The following is a 21,782-nucleotide window of genomic DNA, read 5'->3' as shown; positions in this document are numbered from 1 at the left end:
ATCCCCATAACCCTACCTAACCTACACATCTTTGGACTGTGGGAGGAAACCGGAGCACCCGGAGGAAACCCCGCAGATACAAGGAAAATGTGCAAACTCCACACATGTAGTCACCCGAGGTCGGAATCGAACATCATTCTCTGAAGCCGTGAGGCAATAGTTCTAACCACTGTGCCACCCCTATCCAAAGTGTCCATGGTATGATTATTACTATTCAAAACCATAATTTATCATCTCATGTTTACTGACATCAAATTCCATCTAACAGATGTTCCTCCCTCCACCACCGTATCAATATCCTCATGCAGATCTCTTTGCTCCCCAAGATGATATACTGGCACAAAATATGCCAGTTGGAAAGATGATAAAAACTGTCAAAACTCAAGGTTATTAATGTGTAAAACTGACAGCAACTTCGGACGTCCAAACATATTTTGTGCAGAAATCTGGTCAGCAGTAAGCTGCTGACTGAAAGGTTTGGGCCATTTTGCTTCCTATGGTTTGCAAGTCTCACCCTATACAAGAATCAGTGACGTATACATTGAGCGGCAACTGTCATAACAGATTGTGTGGGAAATCATAATCCACTTTCAACCACCCCAAAAAAGCTGCCTTTAACACCCATTCCTTCTTTCCTGCCCCACCGCCGTATCCTTTAATCTCCTCCAATAATCCCTCCTTGTGAAGTGCTTTCTGAAAATCCAAGTTGAGTACATCCGCCGCACATTCCCAGCTGCCATACCTGTCACCTCCTCAAAGAATTCCATCAGTTTTTTTTAAATGTATGATCTTCTTTTCTGAAAGCTGTGCCGGCTGCTGCCAATTTGTCTTTTTAAAAAAAACATGCATCTCGATATTTAGTAATTTAATCTTCCATATGCGCACCATCACACATCAATAGAAGTGAGCTACCTAACCACAGGCATCTTTCCCCCCCAAAAAAATCACAAAATTTCACATGAACTCCATTGTACAGATTGTTAAAGGAATGGATATCCAGCAATGACTTCAGAGCTCATCTCAAGGTTCAAGTAGCAGCTAATAACTATCCGCAATTGATGATCTTTGAGACTGGGACTCCAATAATCTTACTATCTTGTATTCACTCCCACCATTCTCCGGGTTGACTGACAGCTTGAACATATTTATCGGCAGTGTGTGATAGATATAATGGGCTCTTTGTGATTTCTAGAACTGCAGCAAACACTGACTAAGTAGCTCAAATCAGGTAGCGATTTTCCGATTGACAACTAATTTAAATGTAAAATAGCGTTTTTGGAAAAAGGTTCTGTCATAGTCACGCCACAAATGATTTTCAAAAGCAAGGGCTTTTCCCCCCTTCTTCGAGGTTCAGGATTTCACTCCTGAGGAATAGATGAAATGAAATGAAAATCGCTTATTGTCGCGAGTAGGCTTCAATGAAGTTACTGTGAAAAGCCCCTAGTCGCCACATTCCGGCGCCTGTCCGGGGAGGCTGTTACGGGAATTGAACCGTGCTGCTGGCCTGCTTGGTCTGCTTTAAAAGCCAGCGATTTAGCCCAGTGAGCTAAACCAGCCCCTAGTAGTGCTCATGCCTCAGAGTTTGAAGGTCAAGGGTTCAAGCCCCACTCCAGGTTTTGGCGATATAATCTCATCAGTAAAAAAAAGTTTATTTGATAACTCGTATGACTGTTATTTGTGGGACCTTGCTGTGCACAAATTGCCCGCTATATTTTCTTACACTGTAACTATGCTTCAAAAATACTTAATTGTGAGTACATTGAGACAGCCTGAGGTACAAACTCAACAGTCAAACTCAAATGGGGGTCAGCAGCATACTTTCCAGCTGCAATTTTCCCCAAATTGGCAAATTATGGGCCAGAGGGAAGGCTTGCAGCGAATTCAGGATAACTGCCGAGCTCTTGCAGCTGGAAGGCCGATAGGAGGCCCTTCACCATTGGAGGAGAAGCAAGATGCCTTTGCAGTGAGGTGGAGGGCAACGTGAGGTGAGAGTGACTGTCCTTGACATCAAAGCAGCATTTTACCAAATATGGCAACAAGGAGCCTTAGCTAAACTGGAGTCAACAGGAATCAGGGGGTGGTGTTTGGAGGTCAATCATCTCAACTCCAGGGCATCACTGCAGGAGTTGCTCAGAGTAGTGTCCTAAGCCCAACCACTTTCAGCTTCTTAATCAATGACCTCCCTTGCATCATATGGTCCAAAGTGGGGATGTTTGCAGATTACTACACAATGTTCAGCATCATTCGTGACTCAGTTAATGAAGCAGTCCATGTCCAATATGGACAATATCCAGGCTTGGGCTGACAAGTTACATTCGCGCCACACAAGTGGCGGGCAATGACCATCTCCTACAAAAGAAGATTTAACCACCGCCCCATGACATTCACTGACATTACAACCGTTGAATCCCTCACAATCAACATCCTGGAGGTTACCATTGATCAGAAACGGAACTGGACTAGCCACATTAATACTGTAGTAACCAGGGCAGGTCAAAGGCTAGGATTCTTACGGCGAGTAACTCATCATCTGACCCCCCAAAGACTGCCCACCATCTACAAGGCACTCTAATGGAATACTCTCCACTTGCCTGGATGAGTGCAGCTCCATCAACACTCAAGAAACGCAACACCATTCAGGACAAAGCCTGCTTGATTGCTCCATCTTCCACAAACATTCAAAACCTCCACCACCGACGAACAGTGGCAGCCGTGTGTATCATCTACAAGGTGCGCTGCAATAACTCACCAAGGTTCCTTAGACAATACCTTCCAAACCCATGACCACGACCATCTGGACAGACAAGAGCAGCAGATACCTGGGAACACCTTCACCTGGAGGCTCCTCTCCAAGTCACTCACCACCCTGACTTGGAAATATATTGCCGCTCCTTCGCTGTCTCTGGAGCAACATCCTGAAACTCCGTCCCTAACAGCACAGTGGGTGCACCTATACCTGACACCGAATCAATGCATGGTAGACAGGATGCATAATCTTATGGTCACATCAGTCGTCACAAAAGGACATTTCTGTGGGATCCATAAGAGAAAACACTTCAAAGTCGTCACAAGTTCCTCTTTAGTTTGCCACCCATTTCTAAGAAATAATCAAGGCAAAATGAGTTTGGTACAAATGCTTCATGCCTTGTCAGACAGAACTGCTTATCATGATTAAAACAACAGCACAGATTCTCACAATATTAAATTATTAAGATCCTTGAGAGCGTTAGAGAGACAGTGAGAACAATTTTTATTGGTTTTGCACTTCAATGGACGTAGTTAAAGTTACGGAACCCATCACAAGCTGCTCCTTAATTTTAACCAGGCTTTATTGGCATAAGAGAATGTATACAGATCGGCAAAATTCTTGAAAAGGAGCAGCAATTCTGTAATGAATGATAGGAACAAATTACAAACTAAATCCCTTAAAAAAGGATCTGTTTTTATAATTTCTGCTATTTTTTAAATTAAAGAATCTAAATGCACGACATTAAAGCAAACTAATCCCACTTTGAAGTGTGGAAAATCAGCGTGTTGAATGCTGCTGGCGATTACATTAAATATACACCACCAAAATAAAGATCAAATCCATTCAATCTTATTTCCCTTCCTCTTTGTCCAGCTATCACCATTCCTTGGCTGCAAAGTTCTAAAGCAAAGCAATGACCACACACAGGGCCACATTAAAGGTCACAGCAGGAACAGGATTTGAACAGTGCCCGTTTAATGATAGACAAAAAATGAAGAAGCTGGATTCAAAACATTCTGCCACTTTTAAAAAATGCTGTAAAAGCATGTCCCTCAGTTTTCTCAGCTCTTACGACACATCACAGGGAGAGGCAATCACTCACGCTGGGTCTCCACCCAATTTTTCAAGCTGGCTTCAGAGATGAGAAACATGGCATGAGGGGACACAGGAAGGGAGTGTGGCAGGGAAGGAGGATTGGGGCAGGAGAGGGGGTGAGCGGCAGGGTGGGAGAGAGGGAGAAGGGTGGGGTGGGAGAAGGACGAAGCAGGAGATGGGTGAAGCAAGGAAGGGACAGGCGAGGGTGAAGGGCAGGGCCAGACGTGGGTGAGAATAAGCGATTTTCATTTCATTTCATTTCTCATTTCAAATTTGGCTGCCCACAGAAATTCATCACCATGCTCCGTCTGCTCCACGATGCATGCAAGCTATGCTCCTCATCAATGGAACTATCACAGACCCAAAATGTATGCAAACTGGGGTCAAACAGGGCTGCGACATCGCACCAATGCTCTTCTCCATCTTCCTCACAGCAACACTCCACCCTATTATCCTGAAGCTCCCTGCTGGAATGAAGCTAACCTGTCAGACAAGCAGGTAATTGTTCAAACTCCAACACCTCCAGGCCAGAATCTAGCCCACCCCAACCTCCGTCATCCAGCTGCAATACACAAACAACGCCCGTGTATGTGCACATTCAGGGGTCGAGCTACAAACCATCGACAATGCATTCACCGAGGCACGAGACTCCGACTAAACATCCGAAAAACACAGGTTCTCTACCAGCCACCTCCTGCCACACAAAACTGCCTCTCAAACATCAAGATCCACATTGAACCTTTGGACAATTTGGATCACTTCCTATATCTCGGGAGCCTCCTCCCAGTGTGAGCAGACTTTGACAACAAAATCTAACATTGGCACCAATGTGCCAGTGCAGTCTTCGAACGCCAGAGTATTCAAAGACCTAGACCTCAAACCCAGAATCAAGCTCATGGTGTACAGAGCAGCCCTGATCCCCACCCTCCTCAGTATGCATCAGAAACATGGAAAATGCAAGCAGACACCTCAAGTCTATGGAGAGGTATTACCAATGTTGCCTCTGAAAAATCCTACAAATGTATTGGCAGGATAGGCGTACCAACCAACGTGACCGTCCTCTCCCAGGCCAATGTCCCCAGTTTCGAGGCACTGGTCACAGGTTCAATGTGTTGACCACATTACCCGCATGCTCGACACAAAACTACCAAAACAAGTGCTCTACTCCCAGCTGCACAATGACAAGCAATTACTAGGAGGGCAGAGGAAACACTACAAGGACACTCTGAAAGTCACCTTACATAAATGCAATATCCCCACTGACACGTGGGAATCGCTTGCCCTAGAACGCACAATCAGGAGAAGAAGCATCCACAAATTTGCCAATCACCTTGAGCATCACAAGGTGAAGCACACGGAGGCAAAGTATAAAAGCGGAAGGAGAGGGCAGATTCCAGAGCATCCCACCCACCCACCTCATCAAACACAACCTGCCAAACCTGTGGCAGTCTGTGGATTCAGGACCAGACTATTCAGTCGCCGCAGAACCCACCTCCTTGGAGTGGAAGCAAATCATCCTCGACTGAGGGACTATCCAAGGTGCACACATACATTTTAATACAAATTAATATTTTATTATCTTAGGGGATCGCTGCCAGCAACCTCTGGTAAGCAATAATAGCACAATCATTATTCTCCTTCAATGAATGTCACCTAATGGCAAGGAGATGGAGCCTACTGACTGCTGATGCGCACAGATGAAATGCAAAATAAAATCCCTGCATGAAGCCGAAACTGTAAATTCTATCATAACAGATCAGAAAGTGTGACTCCTTAACAGATATATTTAGGTAGTATTACTTGCAGAAAATAAATGAATGAGCTGCAGCAGAATGAATAATTCATGAATATTACAGGTGGGCACACTTATATCAGTATTCAAAATTATTCTGTGAAGAGTAATGAACCCTTTTTTGTACTTGTCCAACAGGGATGACTAATTTTATTACAATTTATTCTTATTTTGCCAATTTCAATTGCTCCATCATTATGAATTTAGTGAGAGACATTGCAGGCATGTCAAGTAGCTGGTATTGAGTGCACAGAAGTAAGAAAACTTGGTTAATTCTTGAAACAATATACATTAAGAGTGCACTTCAGTGCGAGTGAGCTCCAAAAATAAATAGTTAAGTCACTCTTGTTCAATGGCTTTTTAAAAAACTACTCTGCAAAAATATTTATCACCTTATCTTGGGTTGATATGAAAATTATAAACCTCCTTAATTTCTTTTTTTGACTTAAAACAAAATCACCCCTCTTTACTTAGATCACTGTCTCAAAACCACATCCAAATATTCAATATCTGCTTGCTTTTTTGATACACGGATGCAACTTTGCCATCTGACCAGCAATATTATCATGCCCTGCCACTGTCTCAACCGCACCAAATGAAAAACCACCCAGAATTAAAAATGAGCAACAGAAAGAGATTTCCATAACTCAGGCTGTCTGTACCTGCTTCATTGCATTTACCATTTTCAGAAAAACCAGCAGGCAGATGTTAAACTCAACTGAGCACCAGCCCTCCCAACGTTTTTGCTGCAGGCAAGGGAATGTTCTTGCACAATAGATTCAGCCAAGAAAGCTGCAATATATCTGTCTGCCTCTACAGAAACATAAGGCAATAATAACTAACCAATTAAAGAGAGCTCCTCCCAAGAGAAGAACCTTAGGCTTTCAAGTGAGACACAAGTCTTTAAAAATATAATTTTGAGCACTGCAATGCTGTTCCTCTATCAACCGACATTCTCTTTGAAATACCGAGTCTTGTATGTCTTTCACACCAAATCACAAAGTTATATATGTTTGCCATTATTCACTGAACACAGACATGTTGGCCATTATCTATACAGGGGAACTATAAGGTAAAGCTGCATTGTCTTATACTTCTGAAGCTGAATTTTGTGCTCTTTGGACATTTCAAATAACACAAGATGCGGCTGCATAAATATCGATGCATCCGGGAAGTAAGGGAAACCTTCTGGTCAATGAGTGTTGTGGTGGGTAAACCCTCAAAAATGCCTTTGTTCCGAGGTCCCAGGTTCGATCCCAGCTCTGGGTCACTGTCCGTGTGGAGTTTGCACATTCTCCCCGTGTCTGCGTGGGTTTCGCCCCCACAACCCAAAGATGTGCAGGGTAGGTGGATTGGCCAGGCTAAATTGCCCCTTAATTGGAAAAAATTAATTGGGTACTCTTAAATTTTTTATTTTTTTTTAAAATGCCTTTGTTACCTAAAAACTCAATTATTCTAATGAACTCCTGGCTGCTCTCCAACATTCTATCCTCCGTAAACATGAGGTCATCCGAATCTCTGCTGACCGTATCTTAAGACGCAGAAAGCCCTGTTCGTCCATCAGCTCTGTGCTCACAGGGCTGCATTGGCTCCTGATCAAACAAGGCCTCAATGATTTTAAAATTCTCATCCCTACTTTTAATTCCCTCCATGGCCTTGACCCCCCGCTCTGCTCGCCGATCATTGTAATTTCCTCCAGCCCCACAACCCTCTGACATAGCCATGCTTCTCTAATACTAGCTTTTTATGCATTTGCAATTATAATTGCTCCACCATTGGTGGCCGTGCCTCCAGTGAGTAAAGCAGCAAGCTCTCTGGCTCTTTACCTTGCTCTCCTCCTTTCACCATCCTAAAAAGGTACCTCTGTCAAAGCTATTGGTCATCTGATATACCATCTGCTTGTGGCTCCCAGTCATACTTTATAATACTCACACAAACACCTTGGGGTGTAAAAGAGGCTATATAAATAAATTTTGTTGTTAGAATCAAAGAATGAAGCAGTATCTGACAGATAGAAAAATGAAAAGAGCTTTCTCATTTCTGGAGTGTTTATTAAAGGATGTTTCTGAATAACTAGGATAAAGCCTGCATTCATAGGTTACGCGTTGCGTATTTTTATCTTTATTCATTCACAGGGTGTGACCGTCGCTGGTATAGCCAGCGTTTGTTTCCCCATCCCTAACAACTCTTGAAACTAAGTGGCTTTCTGGGTCATTTCAGAGGGCAGTTCAGAGTCAACCAGATTATGGGTCTGGAGTTACAGGTAGACCACACCGCATAAGGGTGGCAGGTTTCCATCCCGTAATTGAAGCAGATGGGTTGTCGTGATAATTGACAATGGTTTCATGAAACCAAAAAGAAAACGCATAGAGTGCTCTCCGCCGCCCCTCGGATCCCCCTCCAGCTTTTTGCTGCTCTGAGCGCGATTGCTAGTGGTTCGATCGCTAGAGCGAACAGCAGCGGGGACAGTGGGCATCCTTGTCTGGTGCCCCTGTGCAGCTGGAAGTATCGGGAATTGGTGTTGTTGGTCTGTACGCTCGCCATGGGAGCATTGTATAGGAGCTTTCCCCAGGATGTGATCCCTGTTCCAAGCCTGAACCGCTCCAGTATCTCTATGAGGTATTTCCATTCGACTCTGTCGAAGGCCTTTTCTGCGTCTAGGAGACAATCACCTCTGGTGTTCTCTCCCCGGACGGGGTCATTATCACATTCAGCAGGCGCCTGATGTTCAAGGTAAGCAGTCTACCTTTGACAAAGCCCGTCTGGTCCTCTGCGACCACCTCTGGTACACAGTCTTCTAGCCTTTTGGCTAGGATTTTGGCCAGCATCTGCGTTCAGCAGTGAAATGGGTCTGAAAATGAAAATCGCTTATTGTCATGAGTAGGCTTCAATTAAGTTAGTGTGAAAAGCCCCTAGTCGCCACATTCCGGCACCTGTTCGGGGAGGCTGGTACAGGAATTGAACCGTGCTGCTGGCCTGCCTTGGCCTGCTTTAAAAGCCAGCGATTTAGCCCAGTGTGCTAAACCAGCCCCTCTGTATGATCCACATTCCGTTGGGTCTTTGTCTTTCTTAGGTATCAGCGAGATTGAGGCGTGCTAGCGTGGGTGGCAGTGTGCCTCTAGTTAGCGAGTCTGTGAACATCTCCCGCAGGTGCGGGGCCGGTGCTGTCGCCAATTTGTTGTAGAGGTCCGCCGGGAACCCATCTGGTCCCTGCGGCTTCCCAACCTGCATGGAGCTAATGCTGTCCATGATCTCTCCCAGTGATAGTGGTGCTTCCAGGCCCCGTTTTCTGCCCTCCCCCATGACTGGTATGTCTAGTCCATCAAGGAACCGTTTCATCCCGGACTCCCCCGTTGGGGGCTCTGGGGTGTACAGCCCTTGGTCGAAGGCCTTGAAGGTTTTGTTGATCTTTTCTGGTTCTCTTTCTAATGTGCCTCTGGTATCCCTGATTTGTGCAATTTCACTGGCGGCTGCCTGCTTTCTCAGTTGGTGTGCCAACAGGTGGCTGGCTTTGTCACCGTGTTCGTACAGGGTCCCACGTGCCTAGCGGAGTTGGTGCATTGCTTTCCTGGTGGAGAGCAGATCAAAGTACCTTTATAACTCTTTCCTCTCCGCCAGGAGCTCTACGGTCGGGGCCTCGGAGTATTTACGGTCGACCTCCAGTATGGAGTCAACCAGCTGCTGCCTAGCCACCCTTTCCTCCCTATCTCTTTGCGCTTTGAAAGCGATGATTTCCCCTCTTGGTATGGCCTTTAGCACTTCCCAGAACGTGGAGGGTGAGACCTCCCCGTTCTGGTTCTTCTCCGTGTACTCTGCTATGGCCTACGATATCTTTTCGTTGAAGGCCTTGTCAGCTAGGAGGGCAATGTCCAACCTCCATGTGGGGCGTTGGGCCCTGCCCGTCTCCAGCCTCCTGCCCGTGTCCATGTAATGTGGAGCGTGGTCTGATATCACAATTGCGGAGTATTCCACTTTGTCTATCCCCGGAAGCACCGTTTTCCCCACCACAAAGAAGTCAATTCTGGTGTGTACGTTGTACTGGGGAGAAGGAGTTCTAAAGGAGTTAGAAAGGAGTTCTCCTTCTCCCCTGGGTGGGCGAACCTCCAGGCGTCCACCGCTCCCATCTGTTCCATAGTAACTGAGTTCCCTTGCCATGCTTGAGGTTTTCCCCATTTTGGGGTTTGATCTGTCTGTCGTTGGGTCCCGTATACAGTTGAAGTCTCCCCCCCACACCTCCCATTATTAGTCGGTGCATCGTTATGTCAGGGATTTCTGCCATGGTCTTCTTGATGAAGCTCGTGTCGTCCCAGTTGGATGCGTACATGTTAACTAGTACTACCGGTGCCACATCCAGCCCCGCTGACCCTGACGTACCGTCCCCCTGGGTCCGTAACTGTCTTTGTCGCCTTAAACATCGTCCTCTTGCTGATCAGTATTGCCACCCCACCCCCCACCCCCCACCCCCGGCCCTTGTCCCATTACAGGAATGGCAGGTTTGTCCCACCCAGCCCTTTCTTACGCAGTGGGTCCTGCTCTCTCAGGTGCGTCTCTTGGAGGAAGACCATGTCGGCCCTCATATTTCTTAGGTGGGTGAGGACTCTGGATCTTTTCACTGGGCCGTTGAGTCCCCTTAAGTTCCAGGTGACTATCCTGGTAGGGGGCTTCTGTCCCTTCACTCCTGTGGAATTAACCATAAATACCTGGTGGACGCGCCGCTGCCCTCCGCGCTTTCCCTTTGTTAGGGGGCCATCCAGGATGGCCGCTGTCACTGCTCTCTCCATGTGGTCGGTTCCCTGCGCTCCGGGGTTTCCCTTTGTCCAGGGGGCACCCGACATGGCTGCCTACTGTGTGTCCGCCACGCGGGTAGTCCCCTGCACTCTGGGGTCTCCCTTCGCCCAGAGATTGTACTGGGTGGGTGCTTGCAGTGATTCCTTGTTTCGAGCCCTTAGCTGTGGCATTTTGTAGCCCGAATACTATTCCTTTTCGAGCCTCGTTTGTCCCTCCTTCCCTATACCACCCCCCCTGCCCTCTCCCATTCCCCCCCTTTTTCCCCCCTCTCCCATATACCCCTTCTTTTTCCCGTGTTCTTATCCCTGTTTGCTCACCCGCCGCTGTTAAGTGGTCCCCCCCACCCCATGCCTGGCACCTTCCCCCCTGTTGGGGGCGCGCTGCAGCCCTGCTTTGTTGCATGCCCCCGGCGCTAGCTTTCAGGCTAGTGCGGTGGCCCCCCTCTCGGGAGTTACTGCCTCGCTTCTCCCTTGCCCGGCCTCTGCGGTTTTCTGTCCGCTCTTCACCCATCCTACACTGCTAAAAGTTTTCCTTACCACTAAGTTGCGCAGCATCTCGGCCACGCATGCTGTGGGGTTTCGATCCTCGATCCCCTCTGGTAGGCCCACTATCCTGACATTTTGCCTTCTCGAGCGGTGTTCCTGATCGTCCACTCTGCCCTTCAGGCTCCCGTGTTGTGCCCAGTCTCGTCACCTCCTTCTCCAGGGCCGTGATCCGGTCGCTCATGTCAGTCACGGCTTTCTCCAGGGCCGTGATCGACGCTCATGTCAGTCGTGGCTTTCTCCAGCTCCTAAATGGTTGCCTCTTGGGCTTCCAGTTTCTCCTCTGCTCTTCCCAGGGTGTGCTGCACCTCCGCCAGGGCCTTGGCCATTGCTGCCTGCACTGCGGCCTCTATATCTGTCTTAGCCTCTGCCTTGTTTTCCTGCTGATGTTCCCTCAGCAAAGGCTGCCTTCCTGTTCCAGTTCCCCCCTGGCCCAGGGGGAAAATGCTCCTGTCTGCCCAGTTTGTTGCGGCGAACTTTCCGTTCTGCCGCTTCGTGCGCTGATTAGCTCATCTGAATGGGCTTGCACATTGCCCCATCTGCTTTTGGTCCCCCTTCTCCCTCTGCTTTGGCTCCCTTCTGGCATTTTTTTCTCGCCCCCCCTTTTTTCCCCGCCCCCCCCCTTTTTTCCCTTTGTTTCCCCCTTTCTTCCCCCCTTTTTCTTTCCCCCTTCCTTCTCTCCTTTACCACATTTTTAAATAAAATTCTTTTCAAGAGAATTTTTTTTTTTTTAAGTGAAAAAATTTCTTTCTCTATACAAGTTTTATTTTCAAAGTTTTAAAAGAGGAAGTTCTTTTTTCTTTTCCCTCACTCACCCAGGGTCGAGAGAGAGAGAGAGAGAGAGAGAGACAGGCTTCTGGCCGGGAGTCCCTTTTTGTTCCTGCTGCTGGCTCGGTCCCTGCCTTGGTCCAGGCCGCCGCTCGTCTTACACTGCGCTCTCCTGCCGGGGGGCGGGGGGTCGTCGTCAGCCGTTCCTGGTGGCTTGGTTCCCGCTTTGGTCCGGGCCGCCGCTCGTCCTGCCCTGCGCTCTACTGCCGTGCGTTCTGCAGCCGTGCGTCTGATCTCTATTCATAAGGCTGTCATTTAAAAATCTACTCTGCAATGTGCTTGAAGATAAAATTACAGAACGCTACACCAGTTAAATAGGCTGTGCTGATGTTCTTCTAATCCAATTCTCCTGCCGGTTTACTACTCCCTTTAATATGTCACTTTCATACAATTATTTAACTGCAATCCACTTACAGACACTAATTCACATTACTGTGTGGCTGAGAATTATACTTTTTAAAATCAACCTTCGTGCAAAGCTATAGGGATTTTCCAGCTGTCCATGTCGGCAGGATATTCCGGTCCCACACCGGTTTCCTGGCAATCAGGGGTGCAGTCAACGGGGAAATCCTGTTGACAATGGCGGGACCGGTAGATTCCGCTGACGGCCTGAATCCGCCACCAAAAAACTCATAGCGGGCTGGTGGGTAAGTCCCGCCCATAGACCCAGACTGTTTTCTCCACCGCACTGGGTTTCTTTCCAGCAATATTGGAATAAATGGTGCAAAAGATTGCAGAATCTTATGTACAAATCGCACTTGGCACAAGTCGAGTTTCTGTGAACCTTTATGCTTTAAACTGTTTTAAACTGTGCTAGGAGCCGGCCCTGCCCACATAACCAGGGTGAATTACCCACCATTGAGATTTTCCACTCTGTGAACTCATTCATGGGGCTTTAAGGAATCTCCAGAAATTAAAGTGGAAGTTTTGGATGCAAGGATACTTTAGGTATATAACTTGACAGGTTTTGAATGTTTTATTCATTTACGACGAAATGAACTACTTTACCTCAAACCAACTAGAAGATAGCTTTATATAATTTGTAAAAGTATTTTCAGCAATTTAATATCAGGTTACTCGTAGGTGATGGATTTCCTCTGTGATTTAAAATCCTTATTTTAGTGATAAACCTATTATCAGCTGTGCTAATCAAACTTTACCAAATTATCATCCTTAATTATAACAAGGAATATACTTTTTTTTTTAAATTACATTTTTAAACACTCCCCGACTGCACTGGTTGATAGTAGATTATGCATTAGGAAAAATACGAAGGAATGAGGGGAAATTTGGTGCGAGGAACGCTTACCAAAATCGATTAAGATCGACGGTATGATCCTGGAAAATATGAACTATTTTCCGTATTTTGGGAGCCTCTTCTTGACGAAGGTAGACATAAGATCACAAAATTCATCATCACTTCCAATGTGCCAGCTCAGCCTTAGGTCAATTGAGGAGAAGAATATTTGACAGCCAGGATCTCAAACCCAAGATTATATGGTCATGGTTTACTGGGCATCAGTGGTCCCGATTGTAACCTCTCCAAAGGAAGGAGTCCACATCGGGTTTCAGAATAAACAGGTTTTTTGAAGTTCATTAGAGATTTTCAAAAAAGTTACTCCTCTGAATGAGTGCCGGCTGCTTCAGAGGCGGTTGGCTATCCAATGGAAGTCCTCAGAATCTCCTCCACTTTTAGCAGGCTTCTGCGAAAACCAGATCCCCGGCTTCGAAGGTTTTCATTGGGCCCAGGATATGACAACCCCGATACCTCTTTATGTTTTGGAGACTTACTCACCCTGCAGAAGGTATCTCAAAGCAGTGGAGATGTACCACCAGCAGTGTCTTTGCAAGCTTCTCCAAATCTGGTGGCAAAGAAGGTGGTCCAACAGCACCATTCTCTCCCAAACAAACTTGCTGAGCATTGAGTTGCGAGTCACTCAAAACCAACCCCGCAAGGTGTACTTCATACGCCTGACATCAGATTCTCAAAGCAACTGCTCTACTTAGAACATTAAAAGCTAGAAAAACTCAGCAGGACCGGCAGCATCTGTAGGGAACTTGGTCACTGCACGAGACTCCCAGGAGGATAGCGGAAACGCTTTAGGCATGTCATCAAAGCATCCTCAAAGAGGTCAATAATCCCCCTGGCCTGTGACTGACTAAAGTGCAGAAGGTTCATTCAAGAAAGCACTGAACATATCTAGAGACGTTCTGGGAATGTGCCGAGGCAAAGTTGAAGCATCAGAGGGAGCAAACTGACCTCCAAACAACCCGTTTACAGAACCCTATGAGTAGTTCGCACGTGGCAGAACTCATTGAACTAGAGTGGAAGCAAGTCATCCTTGATCTTGAGGACTGTCTAAAATGAGATAGCCTATCAACAATTTGGCCCAGATTGTTTATAATGCCCAAAGTAAAAACTCTACACCATTTTAAATAATCTGCCCTTAATTATTTTTCTGATCATCTTTCTCACTAATGGAAGCTTGAACACAGATTTCACATCCATGCACCCCACTATAGATTTTTGGCTCCTCTGATCAGCCAGCTTAGTTTATCATTATTCCGAACACAAAGAACTTTTTTTCCTCATGTGTTCAAGCACCACCAAAATCAAAGAAACGTACAGCACAGAAGGAAGAAATGAGCATGCTGTGCATTTGGTGACCCTCTGTTTATAAATGATAAACCTAGGTGAATGCACCGGAGTGCATGATGGACATTTCTTTGGTTCAAACGAGTAGCAGAGGAAATTAAGCAAATAAAGATGTTGGCGAGTTAGCTGGACTGGCCAAACTGTTTCCAAAAGGTTAGGTCGGGTTACTGGGTAACAAGGATAGGGTGGAAGCATGGGCTTAAGTAGGGTGCACTTTCTAAGGACCAGTGCAGACCCGATGGGCCAAATGGTTTCCTTCTGCACCGCTAATTCTATGACTCTGAATGATTAACATCCAGTGCAACACTCCAGAAAACAGAACTCAAAGTCAAGGCTATGGAACCATAGCCAAGGAATAGAAGTATGTGGGAGCACTGTATAGCAAATGTCACCATTCCAAACTGTTCGCTGCCTCAATTGCCTCAGGATTATTCACCACTGGTGTTCATTTTCAAACCAATGTCTTCATGCCTTTTCGGCTTATCCAACATACAATAATATCCTTCCAAGATACCATCTAAGATGTGCAGAGTGGCAGGCCAACAAGACATGCCTACTGATTCCAAATGCTTGCTACTGAATTATTTTAATTTTTGCCCAGATAAACACGCAAAGAGATTGACATTATTAACGACTGGCAGTTCACCAGTGCTCATTCTTGCTGTAAATCCGCTGAGCTATACAGCATTCTCAATTGTTACTGCCTATGGTTGATTTGCAAAAGGCAAATTGCTCAGGCTTACCCCGGAACGTAATTAGGTGGCTGACTGAGGATTCAGATTTACTTTGGCAACCCTCTGGCCAAACTGGTTGGCTTTCATTGATGATGTTTCGTATGCATTGTGAAAGCCCTAGAAATAAGACCTTAACACACACATCGATCAAATTGCAAATCACTGTTCCTTGCCCATGTTTCTTTCCAAAAACTGAAGGGTTTCCTTTCCCTGGTTCAGCTGACCTCTCCCAACAGGGTGAGCACCTGAAAATATTGCAATCTGCCTGCTGCTGCATGTGAAGAAGATCCACTCAGCTCTCTCTCTCTCTCTCCCTGCAGACAGGTCAATGTTGAGTTAAGAGCAAATCCAGGATTTGAGCTGTAACCACCAACGGTTTATAAGAGGGAGGGAAGGAGGGAAAAGATGCAAGTGAAGAGGATTACTGAAGGATCAGGAGATCTTTGAAAAAATAATTCCAATACAAATCACTACAGAAAAGACCCTGTCCAGCACCGTTGCGGGTTTTAGGAGGGGAGTTAAAGAATGGGAGTAAGGTAACTTTGATTTTTTTTTGATAGGACAGTGGCCTATGGCCGATGAAGGAGCGGTCAGGCCGGATAGGGCAATGCAGAGAGGCACAGGGTGGCAATCAACACAAGGTAACCTCTTGGCAGGAAAAACAACGCTTAACACCTTGCACCTACCGAGCAGCCGCGGGCGAGGCAAACCCAGCGAGAAGAAATTACTCCGGCTCCGGGCGCCAGTTTCCCATTTTCGGCGCGCGCTAGGGAGGGGACTCCGCTCCTGCCACACCGACCAGCCCAACACCGAGCCCGAGCGCCGCACTTCCGCAAGCGCTTCGGGAACATTCGGCCGCGCTCGGGAGGAGGGCGGGGACGGCCGCGCTCGGGAGGAGGGCGGGGACGGCCGCGCTCGGGCGGAGGGCGGGGACGGCGGCGCTCGGGAGGAGGGCAGGGAGAGGGCGGCGCTTGGGGGGAGGGCGGGGACGGCCGCGCTCGGGCGGAGGGCGGGGACGGCGGCGCTCGGGCGGAGGGCGGGGACGGCGGCGCTCGGGCGGAGGGCGGGGACGGCGGCGCTCGGGCGGAGGGCGGGGACGGCGGCGCTCGGGGGGAGGGCGGGGACGGCGGCGCTCGGGCGGAGGGCGGGGACGGCGGCGCTCGGGCGGAGGGCGGGGACGGCGGCGCTCGGGCGGACTCGGGGACCGGAACTCGGGTCGGACCTGGGACTCGGGGACGGGGACTCGGGAACAGAGACTGGCTGACTCGGGAACGGGGAGGAGGGGACAGGGACTCGGGCTGACTCGGGAACAGGGACTCGGGAGAACTTGGGAACAGGGACTCGGGCTGACTCAGGAACGAGGACTCGGGAACAGGGACTCGGGCTGACTCGGGAACAGGGACTCGGGAGAACTTGGGAACAGGGACTCGGGAGAACTGGAGAACTTGGGAACAGGGACTCGGGAGGACTCGGGAACGTGGACTCGGGCTGACTCGGGAACAGGGACTCGGGAACAGAGGCTCGGGAACAGGGACTCGGGAGGACTCGGGAACAGGGACTCGGGAGGACTCGGGAACAGGGACTCGGGAGGACTCGGGAACAGGGACTCGGGAGGACTCGGGAACAGGGACTCGGGAGAACTGGAGAACTTGGGAACAGGGACTCGGGAGGACTCGGGAACGTGGACTCGGGCTGACTCGGGAACAGGGACTCGGGAACAGAGGCTCGGGAACAGGGACTCGGGAGGACTCGGGAACAGGGACTTGGGAGGACTCGGGAACAGGGACTCGGGAGAACGCGGGAACAGGGACTCGGGAACAGAGACTCTGGGGGACAGGGATTAGGGGTGCTTTGGGGAGAGTTAGTTAGCCTCAGATTCACAGACCCGTTCCCAGAGAGCAGCTGGTGGCCATTCTGCCCATCATGGGTAGCACTGTTGCTTCACAGCACCAGGGTCCCAAGTTTCATTGCCCGCTGGGTCACTGTGTGTGGAGTCTGCATATTCTCCCCGTGTCTGCATGGGTTTCCTCCGGGTGCTCCGGTTTCCTCCCACAAGTCCCGAATGATGTGCTTGTTAGGTGAATTGGATATTCTGAATTTTCCCTCTGTGTACCCGAACAAGCGCTGGAATGTGGCAACGAGGGGATTTTCACAGTAATTTAATTGCAGTGTTAATGTAAGCCTACTCGTGACAATAAAGATTATTATTATGTCTGCTGGGCTCTCGGAATGACCAATGCACTTCGTGGAATTTGCTACCACAGAAAGTAGTTGAGGCCAAAACATGTAATTTCAAGAAGGAATTAGATATAGCTCTTGGGCTAAAGGGATCAAGGGATATGGGGTGGTGGTGGCAGAGTAAGGGTATTGAACTTGATCAGCCATGATCATAATGATTGGCTGAGCATCCTTGAAGGGCTTCTTTGTTTAGTCTGTCTGTATACCCCTCATGAGTTTGAATACCTCCATCAAATTTCCTTTCCAAAACAAATAGTCCTCACTTCTCCAATCTATCTCCATAACTGAAGTTGCTCATCCCTGGAACCATTCGTGTGAATCTTTTCTGCACACTCTCCTCTGGTTGGAGTTATACTTAGCATAAGGAAGATGATTGTGGTGGTTGGAGGTCAATCATCTCAGTTCCAGGACTGTTTTTGGAATTTTTGGGACCTGTACGGTAAGGGGCAGCACGGTAGCATGGTGGTTAGCATAAATGCTTCACAGCTCAAGGGTCCCAGGTTCGATTCCCGGCTGGGTCACTGTCTGTGCGGAGTCTGCACGTCCTCCCCGTGTGTGCGTGGGTTTCCTCCGGGTGCTCCGGTTTCCTCCCACAGTCCAAAGATGTGCAGGTTAGGTGGATTGGCCATGCTAAATTGCCCGTAGTGTCCTAAAAAAAAAGTAAGGTTAAGGGGGGGGTTGTTGGGTTACGGGTATAGGGTGGATACGTGGGTTTGAGTAGGGTGATCATGGCTCGGCACAACATCGAGGGCCGAAGGGCCTGTTCTGTGCTGTACTGTTCTATGTTCTATGTACAAGATGGACGGGTTGGACCTCAACCGAAATGAGACCAGCGTGTGCTTACAGGGAGGTTTGCTTGTGCTGTTGGGGAGGGCTTAAACTATCTAGGCAGGGGAGTGGGATCTTGAGAGCCGCTTCATCCGGGGGGGAATTGCTCAGCCAAAATTAGAAAAGAAAGAAGTGAGTCAGGAAGTCACAGAATTTATAGGCCAGTTAAATCCAAGGGAGTTTGGCAAGACCGGATGGTATTTAGTTTAATGCAAGGAGACTGATGAACGAGGCAGATCAGTCAAGGGCACAAATTAACACATGGGGTTATGATATAATTGCTGGAACTGAGACATGGATGAAAGAGGGGCATGATTGACAGCTCAATATTCAAGGACATTCAGGCGAGACAGGGAAGGAAGCAAAAGAGCAGGGGATATTAGAATGTTGATCAGGGAATCAATTAGGGCAGTAAAGAGGGATGACATCTTAGAAGACTCTTCAAATGAAGCCTTATGGCTAGAATTAAAAAACCAAAAAAGGGCAATCACATTGCTTATAGTGTTCTATAGTCCCCCTAAAAGTCCAAGAGAAATAGGAGAGCAGCTATATAGGCAAATTTCAGAGAAGTGTAAAAGTAATAGGCTAGTGATAGTGTGGGATTTCAACATCCCCAACATTAACTGGGACAGTCATAATGTGAAAAGTTTAGATCGAACGGAATTCAAAAATGCGTCCAGGAGAACTCTTTACGTAGAAGGTGCTACGAGGGAGAAGGTGGTCCTGGACTTCATTTTAGGTAACAAAGCTGGGCAAATGGTGAAGTGACAATGGGGGAGCATTTTGCAGACAGCGATCATAACTCCGTTAGATTCAAGATTGATGCGGAATAGGACAATGATGGGTCAAATATCAAAGTTCTAAACTGGGGGAAGGCCAATTTTAATAAGATCAGTCAAAATTTGGCCAGTGAGGACTGGAAGCAAACACTTTTAGGTAAATCTGTGATAGAACAGTGGAATGCAGTCAAGAAGGAAATAGGGAGAGTACAGGGCAGAAATGTTCGAATAAAGAAAAAGGATGAGACCAACAAATCCAGTGGACCCTGTATATCAAGGGATATAGCATTAGATAAAAAGAAGAAGGGGGCTTATGGCAGATATTGAGGGTTCAAAACAGCAGAAGAGGTGTATAGAATGTGCAAGAGGGAACATAAAAAGGAAATTAGCAGGGCAAAATGGGAATAATGGCAGATAAAGTAAAGAAAAATCCTAAGTTGTTTTAGAAGTACATTAAGGGTAAAAGGATAACTAGGGAAAGAGTAGGGCCCATTAAGGACCACCGTGATAATTTGTGTCGAGCTGGAGGATGAAGGTAGGGTTCTAAATGAATACTTTGTGTCAAAGTTCACTTGTGAGAGGGAGAGTGTGGGTATAGAAACTAGGGAGACGGACTGCGATAAAATTCAAGAAATTAACATAGAAGGTTCTCAGCGATCTAGCAGGCTTAAAAATAGACAAATCTCCAGGGCCAGAAGAAATGCATTCCAGGCTGTTGAGTGAGACAAGGAGGAAGCAGCAAGGGTGCTGGCAATATTTTCCAATTCCTCTCTGTCCACAAGAGAGATACCGACGGACTGGAGGATAAACAATGTGGCATCATTATTCAAGAAGGGAGGAACGGATAAACCAGGAAACTGCAGGCCAGCCATTTTAACCTCAGTGGTGGGATACCTATTGGAAGCAATTCTGACAGAATTAATCTGCATTTGGAGAGGCAAGGATTAATCAAGAACAGTCAGCATGGTTTTGTTAAGGGGAGGTTATGTCTGACCAAATTGATTACATTTTCCGAAGAGGTAACCTGGGGCTCAATTCAGCCAAATGGGAACAAAGTCCCATCGTGAGCGCATTTAGCTCACAGCGCCGAGAAACTCATGGATATTCAATGCAACTTGTATTGTATAAGAGGCCTCAGCGGGGAACGCGCGGACAAGGGTGCACATAGTCCCCTTTTGTACACTGGGGAGCTCCATTCGCTGGATTTCTGAGGGCCCCTCCTGCATCCCCAACACTCATGCAGGACATTCCCTGGCAGTGTCCATGCCAGCTGGAAGTACCATTTGGGAACCTTGACAGTGCCAGGCTGACACCCAAGTGGCACTGCTAGGCTGGGACTGGCAAGGTATCAGGCTGGCACTGCTAAGGTGCCCAGGTGGCACCAGCAGTGGCAGGGCACCACCCTGCCCATAGGACATGTAGCTAGAGGCCTTCAATCCCCTGGGAGACCCCCGTAAGTGCCGTTACGTCCGGTCCCTGTTGTGGGGACCTGTGCTGAATGGCGCATGCGCAAGGTCTCCGAGAAAAAGAGAATCTAACCACCATCCCTTGACAGCTGATGGTATTACTGTAAATCGAGTCACGTGGAAGATGAGACTACAAAAAAGATCATGTGTTGGGAGTGCCCAAGTTTTCCCGAAACCATGTAAAGGTGAGAGAGGGGTGGAATTTGCATTTTCTGAAAATAAAAATTGTGGCTACGTGCATGGGCTCCAGTTATGCCTGCCTTTTTGTGGGGTATGTGGAACATTCCTTGTTCCAGTCTTACTCAGGCCATCTCCTACAATTCTTCCTCCGTTACATCGATGATTATATCAATTACACGTCATGCTCTCATCTGGACCATTGGATGCACCGCAGCACAGTGGTTAACACTGTGGCTTCACAGCACCAGGGAGCCGGGTTCGATTCCCGGCTTGGGTCACTGTCTGTGCGGAGTCTGCATGTTCTCCCTGTGTCTGATTGGGTTTCCTCCGGGTGCTCCGGTTTCCTCCCACATGTCCCGAAAGACGTGCTTGTTCAGTGAATTGGACATTCTGAATCCTCCCTCCAGTGTACCCGAACAGGCGCCGGAGAGTGGCGACTAGGGGATTTTCACAGTAACATCATTGCAGTGTTAATGTAAGCCTACTTGTGACAATAATAAAGGTTATTATTGTGGTGTTCTGTGCTTCTGGGATCAGTAGCTTTTCCTCCTTGTTTTAAAATACAAAAGGGTTATGATCAGTAAGACAGGTTTCCCTCTGGGATCTGGCTTGTTCAGCAAATAACATCTGCTGTGGTCATTAGGGCAGCAGCTAGGGCACCACGGTGGTGGAGTGGGTTAGTACTGTGGCCTCACGGCGCCGAGGTCTCAGGTTTGATCCTGGCTCTGGATCACAGTCCGTGTGGTGTTTGCACATTCTCCCCGTGTTTGCGTGGGTTTCGCCCCTACAACCCAAAAATGTGCAAGGTAGGTGGATTGGCCACACTAAATTGCCCCTTAATTGGAAAAAATGAACTGGGTACTCTAAATTTTTTTTATAAAAAGCAAATAACATCTGCAGTGGTCATTAGACGCACACAATCTCAGATTTCCCGATCTATTAAATGATTGGATGGAAAAGTACATTGCAATTGAAAGATTTATTGAAAGGTACTGCCTCTGAACTCAGTCCTCGCTGGCACTGCTCTGCTCTGCCCGTATGACTGAAGTGATACATATGTTAAACAAGGGCAAGGGAATGAGGTGGGTACTGATTGCTCACCATATT

General features: G+C 47.7%; 1 protein-coding gene across 2 annotated transcripts in view; it reads right to left on the bottom strand.

Annotated features, from left to right (window-relative positions):
* The window catches only part of zdhhc7 (zinc finger DHHC-type palmitoyltransferase 7), an 82,950-nt gene extending 66,927 nt beyond the window's left edge, over nt 1-16,023 (bottom strand). The window contains exon 1 of one of the 2 annotated variants that reach the window (XM_038806301.1): nt 15,871-16,023. The gene's annotated coding sequence lies outside the window, so the exon portion shown is untranslated. The remainder of the gene's footprint in view (nt 1-15,870) is intronic. The other variant, XM_038806303.1, reaches the window with a different exon arrangement.
* Between the last annotated feature and the right edge of the window lie 5,759 nt (nt 16,024-21,782).

The sequence above is a fragment of the Scyliorhinus canicula genome, chromosome 9 (assembly GCF_902713615.1).
Source record: "Scyliorhinus canicula chromosome 9, sScyCan1.1, whole genome shotgun sequence".
Lineage (NCBI taxonomy): Eukaryota > Metazoa > Chordata > Chondrichthyes > Carcharhiniformes > Scyliorhinidae > Scyliorhinus > Scyliorhinus canicula.
The sequence above is the reverse complement of the archived record's forward strand: the minus strand, read 5'-3'. Positions and strand labels throughout refer to the sequence as shown.